This window comes from Dipodomys merriami, unplaced genomic scaffold (assembly GCF_024711535.1).
Source record: "Dipodomys merriami isolate MVZ:Mamm:240054 unplaced genomic scaffold, mDipMer1.0.p SCAF_23, whole genome shotgun sequence".
Classification (NCBI taxonomy): Eukaryota; Metazoa; Chordata; class Mammalia; order Rodentia; family Heteromyidae; genus Dipodomys; species Dipodomys merriami.
In genome coordinates, this window is record NW_027203715.1 from 16,428,294 (window position 1) to 16,456,269 (window position 27,976).

The following is a 27,976-nucleotide window of genomic DNA, read 5'->3' on the forward strand; positions in this document are numbered from 1 at the left end:
TAGTGCGAGGTTTAGGGCAAGGTTGAGTGTTAATGTTACAATTAGGGTTATGGTGAGGGGGAGGGTTAGGGTGAGGGGTAGGATTAGGGTTAGGTATAGGGTGAGGATTAGGGTTACATTTAGGATTAGTGTTAGGGTTAGGATGAGGGCTACTGTTAGGGTTAGGGTTAGATTGAGGGTTACAGTGAGAGTTAGGGTTAGGGTTATTGTTAGGCTGAGGTTGAGTGTGAGGGAAAGGGTTAGGGTGAGTGTTAGGGTGAGGTTTAGGTTTAGGGTTAGCATTAGGTATAGGGTAAGGGGTAGGGTTAGAATTAGGGTTAGGGTGGTGGTGAGTGTTAGTGTTAGCATTAGGGTTAGAGTTAGGGTTAGGTTTAGGGTGAGGGTGAGGTTGAGGGTTAGGGTTAGATTTAGGATTAAGTTTAGGATTAGGGTTAGGCTGAAGGTGGGTTGAGGTTGAGGGAGAGGGTTAGGGTTAGGGTTAGTTTTAGGGTGAGGTTTATGTTTAGGGTAAGCATTAGGTATAGGGTAATTGTTAGGGTTAGAATTAGGGTTAGGGTCGGGGTGAGAGTTAGTGTTAGCATTATGGTTAGAGTTAAGGTTAGGTTTAGGGTGAGGGTGAGGGTGTGGGTTAGGGTTAGATTTAGGATTAGGTTTAGGGTTAGGGTTAGGCTGAAGGTGGGGGTGTGTTTGAGGGTGAGGTTTAGGGTTAGGGTTAGTTTTAGGGTGAGGGCAAGGATGAGGGTGAGGGTTAAGATGAGGGTTAGGGTTGGGGTGAGGGTGAGGACTACGGTTAGGTTTAGGATTAAGATTAGGTTTAGGGTTAGACTGAGGGTGAGGGTGAGGTTGTGGGTGAGTGTTAGGTTTAGGGTTAGTTTTAGGGTAAGGTCTAGGGTGAGGGTTAGGGTGAGGGTGAGTGTTTTGGTTAGGAAAAGCTTAGGGTTAGGTTTAGGGTGAGGATTAGGGTGAGGTTGAGGTTTAAGGTGAGGGTTAGTGTTATGTGAGGATTAAGTTTGTGGTTAGGGTGAGGGATAGGGTTAGGGTGGTGTTTAGCGTGATGGTGAATGTTACGGTGAAGATGAGGGTGAGGGTGAGGTTGACGGTGCAGGTGAGGGTTACGGTTGGGGTGAGCGTTAGGGTGACCGTGAGGGATAGGGTGAAGGTGAGGGTTAGGATTAGGGTTAGGGTGAGGGTTAGGGTTAGGGTTAGGTTGAGGGGTAAGTTGAGACTGACGGTTAGGGTGAGCGTTAGGGTTAGGGTCAGAATTAGGGTGAGGGTTAAGGTGAGTGTTAGGGTTATTATGAGTGTGAGCGTTAGATTTAGGTTTAGGGTGAGGTTTATTGTTTGGGTGAGGTTTAAGGTAGGATTAGGGTGAGGGTGTGGGTTAGGATTAAGCTTAGGGAGAAGGTTAGGGTGAGGGTTAGGGTTAGGATGAGGGTTAGGGTGAGTGTTAGGGTTAGGGTTAGGTTGAGGGTAAGGTTTAGGGTCAGGGTTAGGGTGAGGTTGAGTGTTAAGATTAGGCTAAGTTTAGGGTGAGGGTTAGGGTGATTTTAGGGTTAGGGATAGGGTTAGGTTGACAGTTAGGTTGAGGGTTAGGTTTAGGGCTAGGTTGAGGGTAAGGGTTAGGTGGAGGGTTAGGGTTACCCTAAGGGGTAGTGTTAGAGTTATGGTGAGTGTTAGGGTTGGGGTTAGGGTTAAGGTTAGGGTGAGGGTTAGTGTTAGGATTAGGGTTAGGATGAGGGCTAGGCTGAGGGTGAGGGTTAGGGTAAGGGTGAGGGTAAGTTTTAGGTGAGGGTTAGGGTGAGGTTGAGGGTTAGGATTAAGCTTAGGGAGAAGGTTAGGGTGAGGGTTAGGGTTAGGATGAGGGTTAGGGTGAGTATTAGGGTTAGGGTTAGGGTGAGGGTAAGGTTTAGGGTCAGGGTTAGGGTGAGGTTGAGTGTTAGGATTAGGTTAAGTTTAGGGTGAGGGTTAGGGTGACTTTAGGGTTAGGGATAGGGTTAGGATGAGAGTTAGGCTGAGGGATAGGTTTAGGGTTAGGTTGAGGGTAAGGGTTAGGTTGAGGGTTAGGGTTACACTAAGGGGTATGATTAGGGTTAGGTTTAGGGTGAGGGTTAGGGTGAGGGTTAGGGTGAGGGTTAGGGTTAGGGTTAGTGTTAGGGTGAGGGTGAGGGTCAGAGGAAGGGTTAGGATGAGGGTTAGGGTGAGGTTGAGGTTTAGGTTTAGCATTAGGGTTAGGGTTAGGGATAGGGTGAGGGTTAAGGTTAGGGTTAGAGTGAGGGTGAGGTTTAGTTTTAGCATTAGGGTTACGGTTACGGTTAGTGTGAGGGTTAGGGTTAGGGTTAGGGTGAGGGCGAGGGTGAGGGTAAGGGTTACGGATACCATTAGGGTTAAGGTTAGGGTGAGGCTGAGGGTGGGGGTAAGTGTTAGGGTTAGGGTGAGGGTTAAGGTGAGGGTTAGGGTTAGAGTGAGGTGGAGGTTTAGTGTTAGCATTATGGTTAGTTTTAGGGTTAGGGTGAGGGTTATGGTTAGGGTTAGGGTGAGGGTGAGGGTTAGTTTAAGCATTAGGGTTAGGGTTATGGTGAAGGTTAGCGTTAGGGTGAGGGTGAAGGTGAGGGTTAGGGATAGGGTTAGGGTAAGGGTTAGGGTTAGGGTGAGGGTGAGGGTGAGGTTTAGAATTAGAGTTAGAGTAAGGGTTAGGCTGATTGTGGTGGTGACGGTGAGGGTGAGGGTTAGGTTTAGGGTGAGGTCTAAGGTCAGTGTGAGGGTTAGGGTGAGGGTGAGGGTTTCGGTTAGAAAAGGCTTAGGGTTAGGGTTAGGGTGAGGATTAGGGTGAGGGTGAGGTTTAAGGAGAGGGTTAGGGTTAGGGTGAGGGTGAGGGTGAGGGTGAGGGTCAGGATTAGGATTAGGGTTAGGATTAGGGTTACGGTTGGGGTTAGGCTGAGGGTGGTTGTGAGGGTGAGGGTGAGGATGATGCTTAGGCTGTAGGTGAGAGTTTGTGCTAGGGTGAGGTTTAGGGTGTCGGTGAGGGTTAGAGTGAAGGTGACGGTTACGGTTGTGGTGAGGGTTCGGGTGAGCGTTCGGGTGAGGGTTCGGGTGAGGGGTTTGGTTAGGGGTAGGATGAGGGTTAGGGTTAATGTGTGGTTTAGCTTTAGGTTTAGGGTTAGAGTAAGAATAAGGGATAGGGTGAGGGTTAGGATGAGAGTGAGCGTTAGAGTTAGGTTAGGGTGAGGTTTAGGGTGAGGGTTAAAGTGAGGGTTAGGATTAGGGTTAGGGTTAGAATTAGGATGAGGGTGAGGGTTCGGGTTCGGGTTTGGATTAGGGTTAGGGTTAGGTTTAGGCTGAGGTTGAGGTTAATGGTGAGGGTGAGGGTTAGAGTTATGGTGAGTGTTAGGGTTGGGGTTAGGTTTAAGGTTAGGGTGAGGGTTAGTGTTAGGGTTAGTGTTAGGATGAGGGTTAGGCTGAGGGTTATGTTTAAGGTTAGGGTGAGGGTAAGGGTTAGGGTTAGGTTTAGGGTGAGGGTGTGGGATATGGTTATGGTGAGGGTAAGGGGTGGGCGAGGTTTAGGGTGAGGTTGAGGGTTAATGTTAGCATTAGGGTTAAGGTGAGGGTGAGAGTTAGGGTGAGGGGTAGGGTTAGGGTTAGAGAGAGGGTGAGGATTAGGGTTAGGGTTATGGTTAGGGTGAGGGTTAGGCTGAAGGGTAGGGTTAGGGTTATTGTTAGGTTGAAGGTTAGGGTTAGGATTAGAGTTAGGGTGAGGTTGTGGGTGATGGTAAGGGTTAGTTTGAGGGTTAGAGTGAGGTGGAGGTTTAGGGTCAGCATGAGGTTTAGGTTTAGGGTTAGGGTGAGTGTTAGGGTTAGGGTTGGATTGAGGGTGAGTGTTAGTTTTAGCATTGGGGTTAGGGTTATGGTGAGGGTTAGGGTTAGGTTGAGGGTGAGGTTGAGGGTTAGGGTTAGTGTTAGGATCAGAGTTAGGTTAGTGTTAAGCTGATGTTTGGGGTAACTCTGAGGGTGAGTGTTAGGTTTAGGTTGAGGTCTAGAGTCAGTGTGAGGGTTAGGGTGAGCGTGAGGATTTCGGTTAGAAAAGGCTTAGGGTTAGGGTTAGGTTGAGGATAAAGTTTAGGGTGAGGATTAGGGTGAGGGTGAGGGTTAGGGTTAGCGTTAGGTTTAAGGAGAGGTTTATGGTGAGGGTTAGGGTTTGGGTTAGTGTGAGGCTGAGGGTTAGATTTAGGGTTAAGATGACGGTTAGGGTTAAGGTGACGGTTAGGTTTAGGGTTACGGTGAGGGTGAGTGTTTGGGTTCGGGTGAGGTTTTGGGTGTTGGTGACAGTTAGGGTTAGGGTGAGGGTGAAGGTGACTGTGAGGGTTAGGGTGAGGGTGAGGATTAGGGTTAAGGTGAGAGTTAGGGTGAGGGTTAGTGTTAAGGTTAGTGTGAGGATTAGGGTTAGGGTTTGGGTTAGGGTTATGATGAGGTTATGAGTTAGGGTGAGGTTTAGGGTGAGGGTGAGGATTAGGGTTAGCGTTAGAATTAGGGTGAGGGTTAGGGTGAGGGTTAAGTTTAGGGTTAGGGTGTGGGTGAAAGTTAGGATTAGGGTTAGGGTGATTGTTTAGGATTAGGGTGAGTGTTAGGGATACGGTTAGGGTTAGGATGAGGGTTCGGCTGAGGGTTAGGTTTAGGGTTAGAGTGAGGGTGAGGGTGAGGGTAAGGGTTAGGGTGAGGGTTAGGGTGAGTGTGAGGGATAGGGTTAGGTTTATATTTAGTGTGGGCATTAGTGTTAGGTTTAGGGTTTGGTTTAGGGTAAGGGTTAAGGTGAGGGTTAGGGTGAGGATAAGGGTTAGGGTGAGGGTTAGGTTGAGGGTGAGAGATACGGTTCTGATGAGGGTAAGGATTAGGGTGTGGGCTAGGGTTAGGGTTAGGGTTAGGATGAGTGTTAGGGTTATGGTGTGGGTGAAGGTGAGAGTCAGCTTTAGAATTAGGGTTAGGTTTAGGGTGAGGGTTAGGGATAGGGTTAGGGTTAGGGTAAGGTATAGGGTTAGGTTTAGGGTGAGGTGAGGTTTAGGGTTTGGATTAGGGTTAGTGTTAGGGTTAGGGTGAGCGTTAGGTTGAGGGTTAGTGCTAGGGTTATGGTGAGGGTGAGGGTGAGTGTTAAGGTTAGCGTGAGCATTAGGTTGAGGGTGAGGGATAGTGTTAGGGTTAGGGTTAAGTTTAGGGTGAGGTTTAGGGTTAGGGTTAGGTTTAAGATGATTGTTAGGTTGACGGTTAGGGTTCGGGGGAGGGTAAGTGTTAGGGTGAGGGATACAGTGAGGATGAGGATTAGAGTTAGGCTTAGGGTTAGGTTTAGGATATAGGGAGAGGGTGAGGGTTAGGGTTATGGTTAGGGTGAGGGTTAGGGTGAGGGTTCGGGTTAGGTTTTGGGTTAGGGTGAGGGTTAATGTGACAGTGAGGGTTAGGATGAGGGTGAGGGTTAGGTTTTGGATTATGGTTATGGTTAGAGTTATGGTTAGGGTTAGGTTTAGATTTAAGTTGAGCGTTTTGGTTAGGGTTAGGTTTAGAGTTACGGTGACGGTGAGGGTGAGGTTTCATGTTTGGATTAGTGTTAGTGTTAGGTTTAGGATGAGGGTGAGGTTGAGGGTGAAGGTGAGGGTTAGGGTTAGGTTGAGGGTTAGGGTTAAGTTTAGGGTGAGGGTTAGGGTTAGGGTTAGGGTTAGGATGAGGTTTAGGCTGAGGGTTAGGGTTAGAGTTCGGGTGAGGGTAAGGTTTAGGGTGAGCATTAGGGAGAAGGTGAAGTTTAGGCTGAGGCTTAGCGTTAGCGTGAGGGTTAGTGTGAGGGTAAGGGTGAGGGTTAGGGTTAGGGTTAGGGTTAGGGTGAGGGATAGGGTTAAGGTGAGGGTAAGATTTAGGGCAAGGTTTAGGGTGAGATTGAGGGTTAATGTTAGGGATTCGGTGAGGGTGAAGGTTAGGGTTAGGGTTAGGGATAGGGTGAGGATTAGGGTTAGGGTTAGGTTTAGGGTGAGGGTTAGGCTGAGGGGTGGGGTTAGGTTTAGGGTTAGGGTGAGAGTTAGAGTGAGGTTTAGGGTTAGGTTTGGGGTATGGTTAGAGTGAGGTTGAGGGTGAGTGTAAGAGTTAGGTTGAGGGTTAGGGTGAGGTTGAGGTTTAGGGTTAGCATTAGGGTGAGGGTTCGCTTGAGGTTTAGGTTTAGGTTTAGGGTTAGAGTGAGGGTGAGGGCTATTGTTAGCATTAGGGTTAGGGTTAGGTTTAGGGTTAGTGTTAGGGTGAGGTTGAGGGGGAGCTTTAGGTTTACGATTAGGGTTAGGGTTAGGGTTAGGCGAGGGTGAAATTGAGGGTGAGGGTTAGGTTTAGGAATAGTTTTAGGGTGAGGGCTAGGGTGAGGATGAGGTTTAGAGTAGGGTTAGGGTGAGGTTGTGGGTTCGGGTTCGTTTGAGTTTTAGGGTGTCGCTGATGGTTAGGGTTAGGGAGAAGGTTAAGGTCAGGGTGTGGGTTAGGATATGGGTGAGGGTTAGGATTACGGTGAGGATTAGTGTTAGAGTTAGGGTTAGGGGTATGGTGAGGGTAAGGGTTAGGATGAGTTTTAGGTTGAGGGTGAGGTTTAGGAATAACGTTAGATTTGGGTGAGTGTTAGTGTGAGGGTTACGATTCGGGTTACGCTTAGGGTGATGTTGAGGGTTACAGTTAGGGTTAGGATTAGCATTAGGGTGAGGATTAGGTTTAGGGTGAGGTTGAGTGTGAAGGTTAGGTTTAGGATTAGGCTTTGTTTTAGGGTTAGGCTTAGGGTGAGGGTGATGGTGAGGCTCAGAATTAGGTTTAGGGTGAGGATTAGGTTTATGGTTAGGTTTAGGGTGAAGGTGAGGGTGAGGGTTAGGGTGAGGGTGATGGTGAGGGCGAGGGTGAGGGTGAGTGTAGGGAGCCGAGGCGAGACTCCGCCCACTCCCTTGCAGCTTTGAGGTAACCACCCCAGACGGTGCTTGGCGGGACGCCTGGACTGTGCGTGTGCGCGAGCCAGGTAGAGTCCCCAGCCAATCCCATGACACCAGGTGACGGTGAAAGGCAGGCGACCAACAATAGAAAGACCCGTGTTCCTATTCCCTATATAAGTGGCCATGTTCCGGGTGCACGCTCTCTCGAGCCCAAGCTCTCCTACAACTAAAAGGCTCTCCAATAAAGCGTGATCTGAGAAGACTCCTGGTGTGGCGGTCGTTTTTTCTCGCTGGTCGAGTAGACGGTCGCTACAACTGGTGCCGAAACCCGGGAACGAACCTGGGACGGGACCCGCGCGAGAGGCCGAATTGGAGCCAGAACTCAACACGCGGAGAGGAGACGTCGGTAAATATCCCCCGGTATGCTGTTCACTGTAGATTTAGATATTTATTGGTTGCTTGCATTGCATCTTCCTTTGTGGCTTGTCTTTTTGATGGTGCGCACTTGCCTCGAGGAGGGAGGGTTTGATTTGATCCAGGAAGGATGCAAAGTACCAACACAGTATCAGGATAGTCAATCAGAGTCAGCATCCAGTAAGGGGGAGGAAAATAGGCCTAAAAGAAAAAGGGAAAAAAGACAAAAGGATCCTAAAGAATTAAAGCAGGAGGGGCTGCAGCCCTCACAAAAGGAGAAGGGTTTTAGGGAGGGGGCCTCAAGGAGACCCCCATGCCCTTCTTTAAAAGCAAACCGGTTCTCAGCCCTACATGTGGAAGGGCGGGACCAAGAATATAGTAATCTTGTGAGTGACTCAGAGGAAGAAATGTTAGAGGAGGAGGGAGAGCAGCTCGATCCAGCTGATAGTGAAGAGTTAGAAGAGGCTGCGGCGGAGCACGTGGCAGACAGATATGGAGGGTGGCGCCCCCTAGGGGTAGGAGTACCGCAGCAGCCAGGGAGAGGAAACGGAGCTGCCGCTCACCCGTCGGCCCCCCCGCAGTGCCCGACGGCAGGGAAGAGTCACTTTATAAAAGAAAACACCTGGTCGCGATTAGCAGCCGCTTTCCCAGTCTTTGAGAATCCCATTACTGCTGAAAGAAATTTTGAGCCGGTTTCCTACTACCAGTTAAAAGATTTAGTTGAGGCAGTCAGGACTTATGGAGTGACGGCCAATTATACCACTGCCTTGCTTCGAAGGCTAACTATTAATGCTATGATTCTGTGGGAGCAAAAACTGTTCAATATTTTCCTGAATTAGTGGCTAAGCAGGCAATTTTGGGTATAAAGTATTGTTTGATGCACTTTGCAAAAATTCCAGATAAATTAATTATTCCATACACCCGTGAGCAAGTTGAAATTTTAGCAGGCACAATGGATATGTGGGCAATTCTTGTTTGCTCATTTCCGAATGTAATTGATAATCATTATCCTAAGCATCCTCTGCTTGCCATAGTTAACAAAAATTTAGTGTATTTTCCTGTTGTCACTTCAAAGGAGCCCTTGGCTGATGCTCTAACCATCTTTACAGATGGATCAAAATCTGGACAAGGTGCCTTTTTTGTTCAAGGACACAAACAGTCGTTGGTTTTTAATTTTCGGCCGAATGTCCCACAGGATGTTGAATGTTTAATTGTGCTTGAAGTTTTTAAAAGATTTGATCAACCTTTTAACTTATTTTCTGATTCATTATATGTTGTAAATGCCGTTGCTTCTCTTGAAGTTGCTGCTTCAGTTAAGCAGGCCAGTACAATTTCTAATGTTTTGTTACAGATTCAATCCCTTATCTTAAACAGAAAACATCCTTTTTATATTGGACATATTCGTGCCCACTCTATGCTGCCGGGCCCGATGGCAAAGTGTAATGATTTGGTGGACCAGGCAACTCGGGCTATGGCTCTGGTTGCTGCTGATCCTGTAGAATTGGCAAAAGACTTTCATAGATTGTATCATGTACCTGCTAATACCCTTAGGAAAAGATATAATTTGTCCAGGCATGTGGCAAGAGATATTGTTAAAGCCTGTAAATCTTGTGTTACCTTTCTTCATCCTCCCCATGTGGGGGTAAACCCCAGGGGGTTGAGACCAAACGCCCTATGGCAAATGGATGTTACTCATCTGACGGAATTTGGTAAGTTGAAATATTTACATGTGTCTGTGGACACCTTTTCTGGTGTCATTCATGCCACACCTCTGACAGGAGAAAAGGTGTCTCACGTCAAAATACACTGCTTAGAAGCTTGGGCAGCTTGGGGAAAGCCCCTTAGACTTAAGACGGATAATGGCCCTGCTTATACTTCCCATGGTTTTCGCGCCTTTTGCGCACAAATGCAGGTTGCCCACACCACCGGATTGCCCTACAATCCTCAAGGACAAGGTATAGTGGAAAGAGCTAATCGAAGCATAAAAGAAATGCTTCAAAAGCAAAAAGGGGGAATTGCTGAGTCCGTGTCCCCCAGGGAAAGACTTTCTCTTGCGCTCTTTACCCTTAATTTTTAAATTCTAAATGACATCGATCAGTCTGCCGCAGATCGGCATATGACAAGAGACTCCATGGATACTAAAGACATGTGGAAGGATGTTATTAATAATAAATGGTATGGACCGGATCCGGTAATAACGAGATCCAGGGGAGCTGTTTGTGTTTTTCCACAGAGTCAAGAAGTACCTCACTGGGTGCCAACGAGACTGACCAGGCCGGTGGAGACTGCAGCAGAACCCGCTCTTGAAGATGCAGCTGATCTTCCTGCTGTTAGCAACAGTGCTAATAGCAATCCCTGTGATAGCTAAACCAATGATGCTGTGGGCTGTTACAATTTACTGACTGGATTGCCTCTGTGGTGTCCTTTTCCAAAGAGGGGGTGGGAGTCGGAATGTTTTTAGCCTGCTGCTTGGGAGGATGCGTGGTCTGCCTATGGTTGGTCTGTCTCCTTCGAGCCCAAACCAGAAGGTACAAGGTTGTTATCTTGCAAGCATTAGCCGCTTTGGAGAGTGGATCCTCACCCCAGATTTGGCTGTCGGCCCTAAGAGGCAGTTAAGCCTTACCATTCTGCATAGCCTTAGCACCCCGAGGGATCAGGGGATCCCATTGCACCGGGACAGGTATGCAATTTGCAATTTGGGACAGGGTGCAAGGCAAGTGCACTGCACTTGAGGAGATGGTTCTCATCTCCTCAAGAAGAGCATGCTGGGTTGCAAGTGGGTTGATGCCCAAGATCCCACCTCTGCAAAAAAGGCATCGGACGGGCCTGGTCATCACTGGGGAAGGCGCGCCCCTCAGGCGAAGGCCAGTGCAAGTTCCTAATGTTTTAGACAGAGGCCCAACCTCTACTCTTACCTGTTGCCATAAAACAAAGAATGAGGAACTGTAGGGAGCCGAGGCGAGACTCCGCCCACTCCCTTGCAGCTTTGAGGTAACCACCCCAGACGGTGCTTGGCGGGACGCCTGGGCTGTGCGTGTGCGTGAGCCAGGTAGAGTCCCCAGCCAATTCCATGACACCAGGTGACGGTGAAAGGCAGGCGACCAACAATAGAAAGACCCGTGTTCCTATTCCCTATATAAGTGGCCATGTTCTGGGTGCACGCTCTCTCGAGCCCAAGCTCTCCTACAACTAAAAGGCTCTCCAATAAAGCGTGATCTGAGAAGACTCCTGGTGTGGCGGTCGTTTTTTCTCGCTGGTCGAGTAGACGGTCGCTACAGGTGAGGGTTAGGTTTAGGGTGAGGGTTAGAGTTAGGGTTAGGGTTAGGGTTAGGTTTATGGTTAGGGTGAGGGTTAGGGTTATGGTTAGGGTTAGGTTGAGGGTTAAACTGAAGGTTAGGTTTAGGGTTCAGGTGAGCATAAGGGTTAGGGTGAGTGTTAGGTTGAGGGTGAGAGGATGGTTAGGCTTAGGGTTATGGTGAGCTTTAGGGTGAGGGTAAGGATTAGGGTGAGGGTTAGAGTGAGGGTGAGGATACGGTTAAGGTGAGGGTAAGGGTTAGGGCGAGGTTTAGGGTGAGGTTGAGGGTAAATGATAGCATTAGGGTTATGATGAGGGTGAGGGTTAGGGTGAGGGTTAGGGTTAGGGTTAGGTTAGGGTGAGGATTAGGGTAAGGGTTAGGTTTAGTGTGAGGTTTACGCTGAGGGGTAGGGTTATGATTAGGGTTAGGGTGAGTGTTATGTTGAGGGTTTGGGTTAGGATTAGGGTTAGGTTTAGGGTGAGTTTGAGGGTGAGGGTAAGGGTTAGGGTGAGGGTTAGCGTGAGATTGAGCTTTAGGGTTAGCATTAGGGTTAGGGTTAGGGTTAGGGTTTGGGTTACGGTTAGGGTTATGGTGAGGGTGAGGGCTAGTGTTAGCATTAGGGTAAGGGTTAAGGTTAGGGTTAGGTTGAGGATGAGGGTTACAGATTGGGTTAGGATCAGGGTTAGGATTGGGTTAGGCTGAGTGTGGGGGTGAGGTTAAGGGTGAAGGTTAGGGTTAGGGTTGGTTTTAGGGTGAGGGCTAGGGTGAGGGTGAGGGTTAAGGTGAGGGTGAGGGTTAGGGTGAGAGTGAGGGTTTTCGGTTAGGAAAGGCTTAGGTTTCACGTTAGGATGAGGATTAGGTTGAGGGTGAGTTTTAAGGTGAGGGTTAGCGTTAGGGTGAGTATTAGGGTTAGAGTCAGGGTTTGGTTTAGGGTGATGTTTAGTGTGAGGGTGAGGTTGTGGTTGAGGGTAAGTGTTTAGTTGAGGTTTTGGGTTTGGTTGAGGGTTAGGTTGAACGTGAGGGTTAGGGTTAGGGTTAGGGTAAGGGTTAGGGTTAGGGTTAGGGGGAGGGATAGGGTGAGGGGTAGGTTTAGGGTTAGGTTTGGGGTTAGGGTTAATGTAAGCGTTAGGGTTAGTGTTAGGGTTAGTGTGAGGGTAAGGGTTGGGGTGAGGGTTAGGGTGAGAGTGAGGTTTAGGGTTAGCCTTAGGGTTAGGGTGAGGATTAGGGTGAGGGTTAAAGTGAGGGTTAGGGTTAGGGTTAGTATGAGGGTGAGGTTTAGAGTTAGATTTAGTGTGAGTGTTAGGGTTACGGTGAGGTTTAGCATAGGATTAGGGTCCGGGTGAGGGTTCGGGTGAGTGTGAGTTTTAGGGAATGGGTGATGATTAAGTTTAGGGTGATGGTTAAGGTTACATTGAGAGTTAGGGTGAGGGTGAGGGTTAGGATTACGGTGAGGATTAGGGTTAGGGTTAAGGTTACGTTTATGTTGAGGGTAAGGTTTAGGATGAGGTTTAGGGTGAGGGTGAGTTTTAGGGATATCATTAGAATTATGGTGAGTGTTTGGGTGAGGGTTAGGTTTTGGTTTAGGCTTAGGGTGAGGGTGAGGGTTAGAGTTCGGGTTTGAGTTAGGGTTAGGGGGAGGGTAAGTTTTAGTGTGAGGGTTAGGATGAGGGTGAGGATTAGGGTTAGGTAGACGGTTAGGTTGAGCATTAGGGTGAGGGTTAGGTTTAGGTTTAAAGTTAGGGTGAGGTTTAATGTTAGGGTTAGTGTTAGGATTAGTGTGAGGGTTAGGGTGAGGGTAAGATTTAGAGTGAGGGTTAGGGTGAGGGTGAGGGTTAAGGATAGCATTAGGGTTAGGGTTATGTTTAGGTTGACGGTTAGAGTTAGGGTTAGTGTTATGGTGAGGCTGAGGGTGAGGGTGAGGGTTAAGGTTAGCATTAGGGTTAGGGTTAGGGTTAGTGTGAGGGTTAGTGTTACGGTTAGGGTGAGGTTTAGGTTTAGGTTTAGGGTGAGGGTTAGGGTCAGGGTGAGCATGGTGGTGAGGTTGAGTGTAAGGGTGAGGTTTAGGGTTTGCGTGAGGGTTAGGGTTAGGATTAGGGTTAGGCTGAGGTTGAGGTTGAGGGTGAGGTTGAGAGTTAGGTTTAGTGTTAGGGTGAGGGTTAGGGTTAGAGTTAGGGTTACGGTTAGGGTGAGGGTTAGGGTTAGGGTTAGCGTTAGGATGAGGTTTAAATTGAGGGTTAGGGTTTGGGTTCCGGTGAGGGTAAGGGTTAGTTTGAGGGTTTGGGTGAGAGTGAGGCGAGGCTTAGGCTTAGGGTTATGGTGAGCTTTTGGGTGAGGGTAAGGGTTAGGGTGAGGTTTAGGGTGAGGGAGAGGGTAGGGTTAAGGTGAGGGTAAGGGTTAGGGCGAGGTTTAGGGTGAGGTTGAGGGTTAATGTTAGCATTAGGGTTATGGTGAGGGTGAGGGTTAGGGTGAGGATTTGGTGTAGGGTGAGGGTGAGTGTGAGGGATAGGGTTAGGGCTAGGATTAGAATTAGATTTAGGGTCAGGCTGAGGGTGTTGGTGAGGTTGAGGTTGAGGGTTTGGGTTAGGGTTAGTTTTAGGGTGAGGGCTAGTGTGAGGGTGAGGGTTAGGGTGATGGTTAGGTTGAGGGTGAGGGTGAGGGTGAGGTTGAGAGTTAGGGTGAGGGTTACGTTGTAGGTGAGAGTTAGTTTTAGGGTGAGGGTTAGGGTGACGGTGAGGGTTAGGGTGAATTTGAGTGTTAGTGTTAATTTTAGGTGGAGTGTTAGGGTGAGGCTTAGTGTGAGGATTAGGGTTCAGTTTAGTGTTATGGAGAGCGTAAGTTTTAGGGTGAGGTTTAGAGTGAGGGTGAGGGTTAGGGTTAGCATTAGAGTAAGGGTGAGGTTTCAGGTGAGTGTTAGGGTTAGGGTGAGGGTGAGGGTTAGGGTTAGGGTTCGGGTTCGGGTCAGGGTTAGTGTTAGGGTTAGAGTTAGGGTGATAGTGTGCGTTAGGGTTAAGATTAGGGTTTGGGTTAGGGGTAGGGTGAGGCTTAGGTTTAGGGTGAGGGTTAGGTTTAGGGTTAGGGTTCGGGTGAGTTTGAGTGGTAGGGTTAGGGTTAGGAAGAGGGTTTGGCTGAGGGTTGGATTTAGGGTCATGTTTAGTTTGAGGGTAAGGTTTAGGTTGAGGGTTAGGGTGAGGGTGAAGGTGAGGATTAGGGTTAGGTTGAGGCTTAGGATGAGCATTAGGGTGAGGGTTAGATTCAGGTTGAGGTTTAGGAGGAGGATTAGAGTGAGGTTTAGTGTTAGGGTTTGGGTAAGGGTTAGGGTGAGGGTGAGGGTTAGGGTGAGGTTGAGGTTTAGGCTTAGTATTAGGGTTAGGGTGAGGGTTAGGGTTAGGTTTAGGGTTAGGGTGAGGGTTAGGGCTAGTGTTAGCATTAGAGTTAGGGTTAGTTTTAGGGTTAGGGTGAGAGTGAGGGTTTGGGTTAGCCTGAGTGTTAGGGTGAAGATTACGGTGAGGGTTAGGTTTCGGTTTAGGGTTAGTGTTAAGATTAGTGTGAGGGTGAGCATTATGGTTAGTGTTATGTTGAGGTTTAGGGTTAAGGTGATGTTTAGGTTGAAGGTAATGGTTAGGGTGAGTGTTCTGGTTCGGGTTAGGGTGAGGGTGAGGGTCAGAGTTAGTTTTAGGGTGAGGGTTAGTGTTATGGTTAGGGTTAGGGTGAGATTGAGGGTGAGGGTTAGGGCGAGGGTGATGGTGATGTTGAGGGTGAGGGTGAGAGTTAGGTTTAGGGTAAGTACTATGGTTTAGAGTTAGGGTGAGGGCTAGGGTGAGGCTGAGGGCGAGGGTTAAGGTTAGGATTAGGGTGAGGGTTAAGTTTAGGGTGAGGGTTAGGATTAGGATTAGGGTTAGGGTGAGGGTGAAGGCTAGTGTTAGCATTAGAGTTCAGGTTAGGGTTAGGGTTAGGGTAAGGGTGAGGATGAGGGTTAGGGTTAGGGTTAGAATAAGGTTTAGAGTTAGGGTTAGGCTGAAGTTGGGGTAAGGTTGAGGGTGAGGGTTAGTGTTAGGGTTAGTTTTAGGGTGAGGGCTAGGGTGAGGGTGAGGGTTAGGTTGAGGGTTAGGTTGAGGGTGAGGTTTTCGGTTAGGAAAGGCTTAGGTTTAGGGTTAGAGTGAGGATTAGGGTGAGGGTGAGGTTTAAGGTGAGGGTTAGGGTTATGTGAGGTTTAAGTTTAGGTTTAGGATGAGGGTTAGGGTTAGGGTGAGGGTGAGGGTGAGGGTGTAGGTGAGGGTTAGGGTTACGGTGAGGGTTAGGGTGACGGTGAGGGTTAGGGTGACGGTGAGGGTTAGGGTTAGGATTAGGGCTACGGTTAGGGTTAGGGTTTGGTTGAGGGTTAGGGTGAGCGTTAGGGTGAGGGTTAAGTTTAGGTTTATGGTTAGGGTTAGGGTTAGTGTGAGGTTTAGTGTTAGTGTTAGGGTTAGGGTTATGTTCAAGGTTAGGGTGATCGTTAGCGTGAGGGTTAAGTTTAGGTTTAGGGTTAGGGTGAGGTTTAGTGTTAGTGTTAGGGTGAGAGTTAGGTTGAGGGTTAGCGTGATGGTAAGGGTTGGAGTCAGGTTTTAGGTGAGGGTGAGGGTGAGGTTTAGGTTTAGGGTGAGGGTTAGTTTTAGTGTGAAGGTTAGGCTAAGTGTTAGGGTTAGGATTAGGGTGAGGGAAAGGTTTATGGTGAGGGTTAGGGTTAGGATGAGGATTAGGGTGAGCATTAGGATGAGGGTTAGGGTTAGGTTTAGGTTGAGGGTGAGGGTTAGGGTTAGGGTTTGAATTAGGGTTAGGGTTAGGGTGAGGTTTAGGGATAGGGTTAGGGTTAGGGTGATTGTTTGGTTTAGGGTTATGTTTAGAGTTAGGGTGAGGTTGAGGGTAAGGTTTTGAGTGAGGGTTAGGGATAGGTTTAGGGTGAAGGTTAGGGTGAGGGTGAGGGTTAGGGTTAGGTTGAGTGTTAGGGTTAGTTTTAGCGTTAGGGTGAGGGTTAGTGTTAAGGTTAAGAATAGGGTGATGATTAAGGTGAGGGGAAGGGTTATGGTTAGGTTTAGGGTTAGTGTGAGGATTAGGGTTAGGGTGAGGGTTAGGTTTAGGGTTAGGATTAGGGTGAAGTTGAAGGTGAGGTTTAGGTTTAGGGTTAGGTTGAGGGTTAAGGTTAGGGTGAGGGTTATAGTGAGGGTGAGGTTGAGGGTAAGATTTAGGATGAGGTTCATGGTGAGGGTGAGGGTTAGGCTTTGCATTAGGGTTAGGATTAGGGTGAGGGTTAATTTTAGGGTTAGGGTTTGGGTTAGGGTGAGTTTGAAGTTTAGGGTTAGGTAATGGTTAGGGTTATGGTTAGGGTTAGGATCAGGGTTATGGTAAGGGCTAGGATGAGATTGAGGTTAGGGTTAGGGTTAGGGTGAGGTTTAGGTTTAGGGTGAGTTTTAGGGTTAGGGTTAGGGTTAGGGTGACGGTTATGTTCAGTGTGAGGGTTATGTTTAGGGTTAGAGTTAGGTTTAGGGTAAGTGTAACGGTTAGGCTTAGGGTTAGGCTGAGAGAGAGGGATAGGGTTAGCGTGAGTGTGAGGGTGAGGGTTAGGGTGAGTTTCAGGATTAGGGTTAGGGTGAGGGTGAGGGTTATGGTTAGGGCGAGGGTGAGGGTTTGGGTTATTGTGATGTTTAGGGTAAGGGTGAGTGTTAGAGTAACGTTGAGTATTCGGGTGAGGGTGAGGGTTAGGTTGTCTGTGAGGGTTAGATTTAGAGTGAGGGTTAGGCTGACGGAAAGTGTTAGGGTGACAGTGAGGATTAGGGTTAGGGTTAGGGTTAGGGTGTGGTTTAGGGTTAGGGTTAGGTTTAGGGTGAGGTTTAGGATGAGGGGTTGTGTCAGGGTTAGGGTGAGGGTTAGGGTTACTGTGAGGGTTAGGGTGAGGGTTAGGGTTAGTGTTAGGATAAGGTTTAGGGTGAGGGTTAATTTGAGGGTGACGGTCAGGGTTAGCCTTAGGGATAGGTTGAGGTTTAGGGTGAGGTTGAGGGTTAGGGTTAGGGTTAGGTTGAGTGTTAAGGTTAGGGTGTGGGTGAGGCTTAAGGTTAGGGTAAGGCTGAGGATGAGAGTGAGGTTTAGGTTTAGGGTGAGGGTGAGGGTGAAGGTTAGGTTTAGGATTAGGGTTAGGGTTAGGATTAGGCTTAGGGTGAGAGTGAGGTTAAGGCTGAAGGTTAGCGTTAGGGTGAGGATTAGGGTTAGGGTTAGGGTTATTGTGAGGGTGATATTTAGGGAGAGGGTGAGGGTGATGGTGAGGTTTAGTGTGTGGGTAAGTGTTAGGGTTAGGTTGAGTTTCAAGTTGACAGTGAGGGTTTGGGTGAGGCTGTGGGTTAGGGTTAGGGTTAGCGTTAGTGTAAGGTGTAAGGGTTTGGGTTAGGGTTCGAATTAGCGTGAGGGTTAAGGTGAAGGTTAGGGTTAGATTTACGGTTAGGGTTAGTATGAGGATTAGAGTTATGTTTAGGGTTAGGGTTAGGGTGAGGTTTAGGGTGAGGGTGAGGGTTAGGGTTAGCGTTAGGGTTAGGGTGAGGGTTAGTGTGAGGGATAGTGTTAGGGGTAGGTTTAGGATGAGGGTTAGGGTTAGGGTTAGGCTGAGGGTGAGTGTGACGGTGAGGTTGAGAGATAGTGTTTGGGTGAGGGTTAGGGTTAAGCTTAGGGTTAGGGTGAGGGTTAGGTTTAGGTTTAGGGTGATTGTTAGGGTGAGGGTGTGGTTTAGAGTTAGGGTTAGGGTTAGTGTGAAGTTTAAGGTGGGGGTTAGGCTTAGGGGTAGTGTTAGGGTAAGGTTTAGGGTGAGGGTGAGGGCTAGGGTTAGCATTAGAGTTTGGGTTAGGGTTAGGGTTAGGGTGAGGGTGAGGCTTAGGTTTAGGGTTAGGATTAGGTTTAGGGTTAGGGTTAGTCTGAAGTTGGGGTGATGTTGAGGGTGAGGGTTAGGGTTAGGGTTAGTTTTAGGGTGAGGGCTAGGGTGAGCGTGATGGTTAGGGTGAGGGTTAGTTTGAGGCTGAGGGTTTTGGTTAGGAAAGCCTTAGGGATAGGGTTAGGGTGAGAATTAGGTGAGGGTGAGGTTTAAGCTGAGGATTAGGGTTATGTGAAGATTAAGGTTAGGGTTAGGGTGAGGCTGAGGGTGAGGGTGAGGGTGTGGGTGAGGGTTATGGTTGGGGTGAGGGTTAGTGTGACGGTGAGGGTTAGGGCGAGGGTGAGGGGTAATATGAGGGGTAGGTTTAGGATTAGGGTGATGGTTAGGGTTTAGGTGAGGGTTAGAGTTAGAATGAGTGTGATGGTTAGAGTTAGGTTTAGGGTGAGGGTTAGGGTTAGGGTGAGGTTTAGGCTAGGGCTAGGGTGAGGGTGAGGGTGAGGGTGAGGGTGAGTTTTAGGGTGTGGGTGGCGGTTAGGTTCAGTGTAAGGTGACTGTGAGGGTTAGGGTGAGGGTGAGGGTTAGGGTTATGGTGAGGATTAGGATTAGGGTTAGATTTAGGGTTATGGTGATGGTAAGGGTTAGGATGAGGTTTAGGGTGAGAGTGAGGTTTAGGGATAGCGTTAAAGTTAGGGTGAGGGTGAGGGTTAGGGTTCAGGTTAGGCTTAGGGTGAGGATGAGGGTTAGAGTTATGGTTAGGGTTATTGTTAGGGTGAGGGTATGGTTTAGTGTGAAGGTTATGTTGAGGGTGAGGTTTAGGGTTAGGTTGAGGTTTAGGGTGAGCGTTAGGGTGAGTGTTAGGTTTAGGTTTAGGTTTAGGTTTAGGGCCAGGGTTAGGGTGAGATTTAGTGTTTGTGTAAGGGTTAGGGTTAGGCTGAGGGTTAGAGTGAAGGTAAGGGTTAGAATGAGGTTTAGGGTGAGGGTGAGGCATAGGGATAGCATTAGGGTTAGGTTTAGGGTTAGGGTGAGTGTTAGGGTTAGGTTTAGGGTTATGGTGAGCATGAGGGTTAGGTTTAGTATTAGGGTTAGTGTTAGTGTTAGGGTTATGTTTAGGGTTAGAGTGAGGGTGAGGGTGAGGGTGAGGGTTAGGTTTAGGGTTAGGTATAGGGTGAGGGTTAGGGTTAAGGTGACAGTGAGGGTAAGGGTTAGGGTGAGGGAAAGGGTTAGGGTTAGGGTGAGGTTAAGGTTTAAGGTGAGAGTGAGTGTGAGAGTTAGGCTTAGGATTAGGCTTAGGTGTAGGTTTAGGCTTAGGGTGAGGGTGAAGGTGAGGGTCAGAGTTAGGTTTAAGGTGATCTTTAGGGTTATTGTTAGGGTTAGGGTGATTGTGAGGTTGAGGGTGAGGGTGAGGATTAGGGTTTTGGTGAGTGTTAGGGTTAGGGTTAGGTTTAAGGTTTGGGTGAGGGTTAGGTTTAGTGTTATGGTCAGAATGAGAGTTAGGCTGATGTTTAGGCTTAGGGATACTTTTAGGGTAAAGGTTAGGGAGAGGGAGACGGTTAGGTTTAGGATTAGTGTTAGGGTTAGGGTGAGATTTAGGGATAGGGTTAGGGTTACGGTGAGAATTTTGGTTAGGGTTAGGTTTACAGTTAGGGTGAGAGTGAGGGTTAGGGTTTGAATTAGGGTTAGGGTTAGGGTTATACTGAGGTGGATTTTGAGGCTGAAGGTGAGGGTCAGGGTTAGGGTGAGGGTTAGGATGAGGGTTAGGGGTAAGGTTAGGGTGAGGGTTAGGGTTAGGGTTAGGTTTAGGATGAGGGTTAGGCTGACGATGAGGGTTAGGGTTCAGGGGAGGATAAGGTTTAGGGTGAGGTTAAAAGTGAGGGTGAGGGTTAGGGTTAGGCTTAGGGTTAGTTTGAGGGTTAGGGTGAGACTTTAGTGTTTCCTTTAGGGTTAGGGTTAGGTTGAGGGTTAGGGTGAGGATAAGGGTTAGGGTGAGTGTTAGGGTGAGGGTGAGGTTTAGGGTTAGGGTTAGGGTTATTGTTAGGGTTAGGTTTTGGCTGAGGGTGAGAGTGACGGTGAGGGTGAGGGTGAGATTTAGGGTTGGTGTGAGGGTTAGTGTTAGGGTGAGTGTAAGATTTAGAGTGAGGGCTAGGTTGAGGGTGAGGGTTAGGGTGAGGGTGCAGGTGAGGGTGAGGGGTAGGTTTAGGGTTAGGGTGAGTTGAGAGTGAGGGTTTCTGATAGGTAAGGGTTAGTGTTATGGTTAGGGTGAGGGTAAGGGTTAGGGTGAGGTTTAGGGTGAGTGTGAGGGTGAGGATTAGCATTAGAGTTAGGGTTAAAGTTAGGGTTAATGTTTGGGTTAGGGTGAGGGTAAGGTTGAGGGTTAGGTTTAGGGTGAGTGTTAGGGTTAGGTTTAGGGTGTGGGTTAGTGTTAGGGTGATGTTTAGGATGAGGGTGAGGGTGAGGGTGAGGGTGAGGCATAGTTTTTGGGTGAGGGTTAGGTTTAGGGTGAGGATTACCGTGACGTTGAGTGTTTGGGATAGTGTTAGGGTGAGGTTGAGTGTTAGGGTTAGGGTTAGGGTTAGGGTGAGTGTTATTGTGAGGGTTAGTGTTAGGGTTAGGTTGAGGGTTAGGTTTAGGGTTAGGGTGAGGGTTAGGGTGTGGTTTAGGGTTAGGGTTAGGGTTAGGGTGAGGGTTAGTGTTAGGGTGAGGGTGAGGGTAAATATTAGGGTGAGTGTCATTGTTAAGTTGAGAGTAAGGGTTAGGGTGAGGGTGAGGTTTAAGTTTAGCATTAGGCTTAGGGTGAGGGTAGCTTTAGGGTCATGATGAGCGTGAGGTTTAGGGTTAAGGTTGGGATGAGTGTGAGGTTGAGGTTAAGATCACTGTTAGGGTGAGCGTGAGGGTTAGGGTTGGCTTCGTGTGTAGGTTAGGGTTAGTGTGAGGGTTAGGGTGAGGTTGAGTGTAAAGGTTAGTGTGAAACTTAGAGTTACCGATCGTTTTAGGGTGAGGGTGAGGGTGAGGGTGAGGATGAGGGTTAGGGTGAGAGTGAATGTTAGGGTTAGGATGAGGTTTAGGGTTAGGATTATGGTTAGGGTGAGGGCTAGGGTGAGGGTAATGTTTAGGGTGAGGGTCTCGGTGAGGGTTAGGCTGAGCGAAAATGTTATGGTTAGGTTGAGGTTTAGGTTTAATCTGAGGATTAGGGTTAGGGTTAGGTTGCAGGTGAGGCTGAGGTTTAGGGTGAGCGTGAGTGTGAGGGTGAAGTTTAGGGTTAGGGTTAGGGTAAGGGTGAGGTTTCGTGTGAAGGGGAGTGTTAGGGTTATGTATAGGGTGTGGGTTAGCGTGAGGGTTTGGGTTAAGTATTGGGTTAGGTTTAGGGTTAATGTTAGTGTTTCGGTTAGTGTAAGGGTTAGTGTGAGGGTGAGGGTTAGGGTTAGGATGAGGTTTAGGTATAGGGTGAGGGTTAGGGTTTGGATTAGGGTTAGGGTGAGGGCTAGGGTGAGGGTGAGGGTTAGGTTTAGAATTAGGGTTAGGGTGAGGGTTAGGGTTAGTGTTAGGATTAGGGTGAGGTGTAGGCTTATGGTTAGGGTGAGGGTTAGGCTTAGGGTTAGGGTTAGAGATAGGGTAGGGTGAGGATCAGGGTTAGGGTGGGGGTGAGGCTTAGGTTTAAGGTGAGTGTTAGGGTGAGCGTTAGGGTTAGTCTTAAGTATAGGATGAGGCTGAGGTTAAGGCTTAGGTTTAGGTTAGGGTGAGGGTGAATGTTAGGGTTAGTTTTAGGATTAGGGTTAGGGTTAGAGTTAGGATTAGTGTGAGGGTTATGGTTAGGGTTAGGTTTAGCGTGAGGGTAAGGCTTATAGTGAGGGTTAGGGTTAGGGTGAGAGTTAGGGTTAAGATTAGGGTTAGATTGAGTTTGAAGATAAGGGTTAAGGTTGGGTGAGGTTTAGAGATAGAGTGAGGTTTAGGGTTGGATTAGGGTTAGAGTTAGTGTGAGGGTGAGGGTGAGGGTCAGGGTTAGGGTTAGGGTTAGGGTTAGGGTTAGGGTTAGGGTTAGACTAAGGGTGATGGTGAGTGTGAGGATGACAGCTTGGTTTAGGGTGAGGGTTAGGGTTAGGGTTAGGGTGAGGGTAAGCGTGAGGGTTAGGGTTAGGGGTAGGATGAGGGTTAGGATTAGGGGTAGGGTTATGGTTAGGGTGGAGGTTAGGGTTAGTGTGAGGGTAAGGTTTACGGTTAAGGTTAGGGTTAGGGAGAGGTTAAGGGGTAGGTTAGTGTGAGGGTTAGGGTTAGGTTTAGGGTGAGGGTAAGGTTTAGGGTGAGTTTTAGTGTGAGAGTGAAGGTTAGGCTTAGGGTTAGTGTTAGGATTAGTGTGTGGGTGAGGGTGAGGGTGAGGGTAAGTGTGAGGTTTAGGTTTAGGGTTAGGGTTAGATTTAGGGTGAGGGTTTGAGTGAGGGTTAGAGTAAGGGTTAGGGTTAGGGTTAGGGTGAGAATGAGGGTTAGGGTTAGGATTAGGTTTAGGGTTAGTTTTAGGCTGAGGGTGAGGGTGAGGTTGAGGGTTAGGGTTAATGTTGGGTTAATGCTAGGCTGAGGGCTATTGTGAGGGTAAGGGTTAGGGTGAGGTTGAGGGTGAGGGTGTGGGTTTCATTTAGGGGTTAGGGTTAGGATTAGGGTGAGGATTAGGTTGACGGTGAGGTTTATGGTGAGGCTTAGGTTTAGGGTGCGGTTAATGTTAGGGTTAGTTTGAGGGATAAGTTTAGGGTGATATTAAGGATGAAGGTGAGAGTTATGATGTGGGTGAGTGTTCGGGTGTGGGGTACAGTTACGGTTAGAGTTAGGTTGAGGGCTAGGGTGAGGGTGAGGGTTAGGTTTAGGGTTAGGTATAGAGTGAGAATTAGGTTTAGGGTTGGGGTTAGGGTGAGGTTTAGGCTGAATGGAATCGTTAGGGTTGGGGTGAGGGTTAGGTTTAGTCTGAGGGTTAGGGTTAGGGTTAGGGTAAGTGTGAGGTTAATGGTTAGGGTGAAGGTTAGGTTGAGGGTGCGGGTTAGGCTTAGGGTTATGGTTAGGGTGAGGGTGAGTGTTAGGTTTAGGTTAAGGGTGAGGCTTAGGTTTAGGGTGAGGGTTAGGGTGAGGGTTAGGATTAGGGTTAAGCATAAGGTGAGGGCGAGGTTGAAGCTGAGGTTTAGGGTGAGGGTGAGGGTGAGGGAGAGGGTTAGGTTTAGGGTAAGCTTGAGGGTTTGGGTTAGGGTTAGGTTTAGGATTAGGGTTAGGGTTAGGGTTCGGCTGAGGGCGAGAATGAGGGTGAGGGTGAGGGTTAGGCTTAGGGTTAGGTTGAGGGTTAGGGTTAATCTGAGGGTTAGGTTGAGGGTGAAGATAAGGGTTAGGATGAGGGTTAAGGTGAGTGGGAGATGTATAGGGTTAGGGTGAGGGTTAGGGTTAAGGTTAATGTTAGGATGAAGGTTAGAGTGAGGGTTACGGTTAGGGTTATGGTTAGGTTGAGGGTTAGGGTCAGAGTGAGGGTTAGGTTGAGGGTGAGGGTTAGGGTTAGGGTGAGGGTATTGATTAGGGTTAGGTTAAGTGTTAGGGTGAGGGTTAGGCTGAGGGGTAGGGTTAGGGTTAAGGTGACGGTTAGGTTTAGTGTGAGGTTTAGGGTTAGAGTTAGGGTTCGTGGTAGTGCTAGGGTGAGTTTGAGCGTTAAGGTTAGAGTTAGGATTAGGATTAGGGTTAGGTTGAGGGTGAGGGTGTGGGTGAGATTTAGGGTTAGAATTAGGTTTAGGGGGAGGGTGAGAGTGAGGGTTAGGTTTAGGATTAGGATTAGGGTTAGGCTTAGGCTCAAGTTGAGTGTAAGAGTAAGATTCCGTTTCGGGTTAGGGTTCAGGTTTAGGTTTGGGTGAGGGTTAGGGTTAGGGTGAGGTTTAGGAAGAGGATGAGAGTGAGGGTTAGGGTTAGGTTTAGGGTGAGGGTTAGGGTTAGGATTAGGATTAGGGTTAGGTTAAAGCTGAACGTGAGGGTGAGGGTGAGGGTAAGGGTAGAGGTCAGGTTAAGGGTTAGGGTGAGGGATAGGGTGAGGGTTAGGTTTAGTGTGAGGGTTAGGGTGAGGTTTAGTGATAGGACAATGCTGAGGGTAAGTGTTAGGGTGAGTGTTAGGGTGAGGGTGAGGGTTAGGGTGAGGGTTAAGGTTAGGGTGAGGTTTAGTGTTAGGGTGAGGTTGAGGGTGAAGCTTAGGGTTAGTGTTAGGTTTTGGGTAAGGGTGCGGATGAGGGTTAGGGTTAGGGTTAGGATTAGGCTGAGGGTGAGAGTGACGGTGAAGGTGAGGGTGAGACTTAGCGTTAGGGTTAGGGTAAGGGTTAGGGTGAGGTCTAGGGTGAGGGTGAGTGTTAGTGTGTGGTTGAGGTTGAGGGTGAGCGTTTAGGTTAGGTTAGGGTTAGGGTTAGGGTTCGGGTGAGAATTAGGATGAGGCTGAGTGTTAGGGTGAGGGTTAGGGTTAGGGTTAGTTTAGGGTTAGGAATGGTTTTAGGGTTAGGGTTAAGGTAAGGGTTAGGGTTAGGATTAGGTTAGGTTTAGGGTTAGGGTTAGGGTTATTGTTAGGGTTAGGGTTCGGGTTTGGGTGAGGGATATCGTTAGGGTTAGTGTTAGGTTTAGGTTGAGGGTGAGGGTGAGGGTTAGGGTAAGGATTACCATTAGAGTTAGGGTTAGACTGTGGGTGAGGTTGAGGGTGAGCGTTGGGCTTAGGGTTATTTTTAGGGTTAGGGTTAAGGTTAGGGTGAGGGTGAGTTTGAGTTTTAGCGTTAGGGTAAGGGTTAGGGTTAGGGCTAGGCTTAGGTTGAGGATGAGGATTAGGGTTAGGGTTAGGTGTAGGATGAGGGTTAGGGTGAGGGGTCGGGTCATGGTTACGGTGAGGGTTAGGGTTAGTGTGAGGGTTTGGGTTAGTTTAGTGTTAGGGTTAGGTTGAGGGGTATGTTTATGGTTAGAGTGAGGGTTAGTTTTAGTGTGAGGGTTAGTGTTAAGGTTAGGGTTAGCGTGAGGGAAAGGGTTATGGTGATGGTTAGGGTCAGTGTGAGGGTTGGGTTTAGTGTGACCGTTAGGGTTAGGGTTAGGGTGGGCTTAAGGGTTAGGGTGAGGGTGAGGGTTAGGGTGAGACTGAGGATTAGGGTTAGCGTGAGTGATAGGGTGAGGGTTAGGTTGAGGGTTAGTGTTAGGGTTAGGGTTAGGGTTAGTGTGAGGGTGAGGGTTAGGGTTAAGTTTAGGGTGAAAGTTAGATTTAGGGTTAGTGTGAGGTTTAGTGTTAGGGTTAGGTTTAGAGTGAGGGTGAGGTTGAGGGATAAGGTTAGAATTAGGATTGTGGTTAGGGTTAGGATGAGGTTGAGGTTGACTGTGAGTGTTAGGGTTAGGGTGACAGTGAGGTTCAGGGTTAGGGTTAGGGTTAGGGTCAGGGATTGGGTGAGGGTTAGCGTGAGGTTTTGGTTTAGTATGAGGGTTAGGCTGAGGGCTAGGGTTAGGGTTAGGGTGAGGGTTATCTTTAGTGTGAGGGTAAGAATTAGGGTTAGTGTTAGGGTGATGGTTAGGGTTAGGTTTAGGGTTAGAGTTGGGGTTATAGTTAGGGTTAAGATGAGGGTGATTGTGAGTGTGAGGGTGAGGTTTAGGGTTAGGATTAGGGTTAGGGTGAGGGGTAGGGTGAGGGTGAGGGTTTGGTTTAGTGTGAGGGTAAGTGTTAGGGGGGGTTAGCTTGAAAATGAGTGTTAGGGATAGCGTAAAAGTTGTAGGTTGAGTGTTAGGGTGAGGGTTAGGGTTAAGGTGTGGGTGAGGGTTAGGGTTAGGGTTAGGGTTAAGTTTAGGATTAGGTTGAAGGTTAGGGTGAGGTTTAGAGTTAGAGTGAGGGTGAGGGTTATAGTTTGGGTTAGGGTGTTGGTTAGGGTTAGGTTTAGGTTTTGGGTTAGGGGTAGGCTGAGGGTGAGGGTGAAGGTGAGGGTGAGGTTGAGGTTTAGGGTTAGGTTGGGGTTAGGGTGAGGGTGTGAGTGAGGGATAGGGTTAGGATTAGAATAAGGGTTAGGGTTAGGCTGAGGGTGAGGGTGACGGTGAGGGTTAGGATTAGGGTGAGTGTTAGTGTTAGGGTTAGGGTGAAGTTTAGGCTTAATGTGAGGGTGAGGGTTAGGGTTAGGGTGAGGGGTAGGGTTAGGGTTAAGATGAGGATTAGGATTAATGTGATTATTAGGGTTAAGGTTAGGATGAGGGTAAGGGTTAGGGAGAGGGTTAGAGTGAGGATGAGATTCAGGGTTAGGGTGAGGTTAAGGTTTAGGGTGAGGGTTAGGGTGTCGGTTAGGGTTAGGCTTAGGGTTAGGCAGAGTGCTAGGGTGAGGGTGAGAGTTAGGGTTAGGATTAGGGTTAGGGTTTGTCATAGGGTGAGGGTGAGGGTGAGAGTTAGGTTTAGGATTAGTGTTAGGTTTAGGGTTAGACTTAGAGTGAGGGTGAGGGTTAGGTTAAGGTTGATGTTTAGGGTGAGCGTGAGGGTTAAGGTTAGTGTTAGGATTAGGGGAGTGTTAGGGTTAGGGTGAGGGTTAAGTTTAGGGTGACGGTTATTGTTAGGGTTAGGGTTACGATGAGGGTTACGTTTAGGGTGAGGGTTAGGGTTAGTGTTAGGGTTAGGGTAAGGGTGAGGGTGTAGTTTAGGATTAGTTTTAGGGTTAGGATTAGTCTTAGGGTGAGGGTTAGGGTGAAGGTGAGGCTTAAATTTAGGGTGAGGGTTAGGGTGTGGGTGAGGATTAGGGTTAGGGTGAGGATTAGGGTGACAGTGAGGGTTAGAGTGAGGGTGACGGTTAGGCTTAGGGTTAGGGTAATGGTTAGGGTTAATATGAGGCTTAGGGTGAGGGTTAGGTTAAGGGTTAGGTTGAGGTTTAGGATGAGTGGGAGGTTTAGAGTTAGGGTTAGGGTGAGGGTGAGGGTTAGGGTTAAGGTTAGGTTAGGGTTAGGGTGAGGATGAGGTTTATGGTTAGGTTTAGGGTTAGGGTAAGTGTAAGGGTGAGTGTTAGGGTTATGGTGAGGGTTAGGTTTAGGATTAGGCTTATTGTTAGGGTGAGGTCTAGGTTGAGGGTGAGTGTTAGGGTTAGGCGTATTGTTAGGGTGAATTTTAGGGTTAGTTTTAGTGTTAGGGTTAGCGTGAGGGGTAGTTTTAGGGTTAGGGTGAGTGTTAGGTTAACTGTGAGGGTTAGGGTTAGTGTTAGGGTTAGGATGAGGGTAAGGTTTAGGGTGAGGTTGAGGGTTAGGGTGAGAGTGAGGATTAGGGTTAGTGTGAGTGTTAGGGTGAGCGTTAGGGTGAGGGTTATTGTTAGGATTAGGGTTAGGGTTAGGTTTAGGATTAGGGTTATGGTTAGGGTGAGGTTTAGGGTTAGGGTTAGTTTTAAGGTGAGGTTGAGGTGAGGGGTATTGTTAGAATTAGTATTAAGTTTAGGTTTAGGATTGGGGTGAGGATCAAGGTCAGAATTAGGTTTAGGGTTACAGTGAGCGTCAGGCTGAGGGTTAGGCTTAGGTTTATGGTTAGGGATAGGGTGAGGATTAACGTTAGGGTTAGGTTCAGTGTGAGGGTTAGGCTGAGATTTAGGGTTATGTTTAGGGTGAGGGTAATGTTTAATGTGAGGTTTAGGGTTAGGGTTAGTGTTAGGGTGAGGGTTAGGGTTAGGTTAGGGTTAGAGTTGGGGTTATCTTTACGGTTAGGGTGAGGGTGAGGGTGATGGTGAGGGTGAGGTTTAGGTATAGGGTTAGGTTTAGTGTGAGGGTGGGAGTGAGGGTTAGGGTTAGGATTAGGGTTAGGGTTAGGGTTAGGATTAGGGTGAGTGGAACGGGGAGGGGGAGGGTTAGGTTTAGGGGTATGTTTAGGGTTAGGGTTAGAGTGAGGGTTAGGTTTAGGATTAGGGTGAGGGTTAGGCTCAGGTGTAGGGTTAGGGTTAGGTGAGGGTTAGGTTTAGTCTGAGGGTTATGGTTAGTTTTTATGTTAGGGTTAAGCTTAGGTTGAGGGTAAGGGTAAGGGTGACGGTGAGGTTTAGGGATAGGTTTAGGGTGAAGCTTGGTTCAGGGTTGGGGTTAGGGTTAGGGTTAGGGTGAGGGTGAGGTTTAGGGTTAGGGTAAGGGTGAGGGTGAGAGTGAGGCTGAGGGTTAGGATGAGGGTGAGGGTGAGGGTGAGGGTTAGGGTTGAGGTGAAGGTAAGGGTGAGGATTAGAGTAAGGTTTTGGTTTAAGATTAGGGTTAGTCTGAGGGTGAGGTTGAGGGTGAGGGTGAAGTTTAGGGTTAGGTTTAGGGTGAGTGTGAGGGTTAGGGATAGGGTGAGGTTGAGGGTTAGGATTAGGGATAGGGTTAGAGTAAGAGTTAGGGTGAGGATTAGTATGAGGGTGGGGGTTAGGGTCAGGGTGAGCCTTAGGGTTAGGTTTAGGGTTAGGGTGAGGGCTAGGGTGAGGGTGAGGGTTAGGCTGAGAGTGAAGGTG